This window comes from Caloenas nicobarica, chromosome 2 (assembly GCF_036013445.1).
Source record: "Caloenas nicobarica isolate bCalNic1 chromosome 2, bCalNic1.hap1, whole genome shotgun sequence".
NCBI lineage: Eukaryota > Metazoa > Chordata > Aves > Columbiformes > Columbidae > Caloenas > Caloenas nicobarica.
In genome coordinates, this window is record NC_088246.1 from 139,159,934 (window position 1) to 139,161,894 (window position 1,961).

Here is a 1,961-nt window from a genome sequence, read left to right on the forward strand (position 1 = left end):
TACTGTTCATCTCCTCTTTTTGTCAGCTTATAAGCTCCACCTGGTATCCCTGTTGGATACACCTCGGAGAAGGGGAGATGAAGTAGCAAACAGGTAACATCCTGACTCGAGTCTCACGTTTCCTTCTCTTCTGGCAGGCATTTTGTATTTACTACCCCTTCTCTGAAGGTCCCAAAAGAAGCAGCAAAGCACCCTAGGTTTGGCTGATGCATCTCACACCGAGCCAGAGAAGAGAAAAGCAGTTACAAGTGTTGACAATGCACCCTCATTTTGCTCTGCTAACACAAGATCAGACACTTTCAATCTATGGGTTGGGGGCAAGAAAGGAGTAAAATGTTGTAAAAAGCCTACACCTTACCTGCCCCATAGCTTAGAAAGTGAGGCACTGCAGTATAACACAAAAGAAAGTCAATCTGAGGGCAGAGCCTCTCAATCTTCATTGCTAGCATTTCCCAATGCATGGCGTAGGCTGACAATATTTTCCGCTTTCTGAGGCCTGGGGTTTGAAAACTGACAACTTCTTCACTTAAGTTCCCTTTCCACTCTAAATGCCATTTAATGGCAGTATAACTGGAAGGGTCAAAAATCAGCTGTCGCTTGGCAATGGCCCCTTCCCGAGTCAAGGCCATGGCCCCTGCTGAGACACAGAGGAGCTCCCAGTTTCAGTGCGGCCATTCACAAACACTGGGCTTTCTCAAGAACAGCTCTTACAGAAACTCTAAACACCAAAATGCTCTCAATTGTAGCAGTTGTACTGATGTTAAGAGAAATGAATCCAATTACTGGAAGGCAGGTAAGAGCCTTAAAAAAGGGCTTAGTTCAGTGCTGGAGTTCTGACATTAAAAAAAAAAAAGGCAAAAATCCCCTATCAAACCACCTCATTTCACATGTCTTCCCAATGCATTTATTTATGTTACTGTACCTCCTCTTTACCTTACACCAAGTAGCAAAATGAACAAAAAAATACCTCCTCTGTTTCCTTAACAAGGTGAAGAGCTTATGACCCTCTGTATTGGAGTCTTAGGGACTTTCAGTCAGATCTATGATTCTCCTGCCAACTCAGACCGAAATAAGGCCCTTCTAATATGTGTTGATCCACTACATAGGCTTTGCAATGCACACAAACTTCCTCTCTGCTTTTGGGGGGTGCAGAGGGTGGCGAGTGATCCTGATTCCATTAACAAATCCCTATTTAAATGTCTTCAAGGTCAAGGTCATAATTTAATGCCTTAGAAAATACTACACAACTACAAGAAGAAGCCGGAGAATTACGTGACTCCAGGGAAGATGTTTTACACTGGCAAAACACCGATGTTTTAATGCAACTAGCAACATCCATGTACTCACAGAAAGTTCCTGGGAGCAGACCATGGTACAGAGCTAGGACCAAATACTGGAAATCATAATCAATCAAATCAAAATAAATGGAAATCATGCTAATGGTGTTCTCCTGATAGGGCAGTCTTGATTTTTGTAACAATCATGCTATAGATGGATTTACTTCCAGAAATAGCATGGTTAATTAATCCTTGCATGTACCAGAGAGTACCCTTGGGAACTGCACTGGACTAAGGCTGTAAAAGTTACTGTTCGGTATACACCTCTGGGAAGGTGCTTCCCTTTCTTAATGAGTATTCCCATTAAGTTAAAAATAGACGTATATGCCTCGGATGACTCTGTGCAAAAGCTCAAGTGCAGCGGGACCATTAAAAACAGATATGGCTTATGACAGCCATTAATCTAGGCATTAGTCTGACTTTGAAGGCAAAGCACATCTCTGATGCAAGTTCTTAAGTATCAGCATTTGAGGGTTTTCTTACGAGGTCTCCCCCAGCCACAAATAAGAAACAGATCTGAGTTAGCTGAATGTGGCCATAACCTAAAACTCAGCAGAGATCCCCTCAAAAAACTGACACTAAGGCCATCCTGTCTCATCCAGAAGCTGGAAGAAATAAGATTAC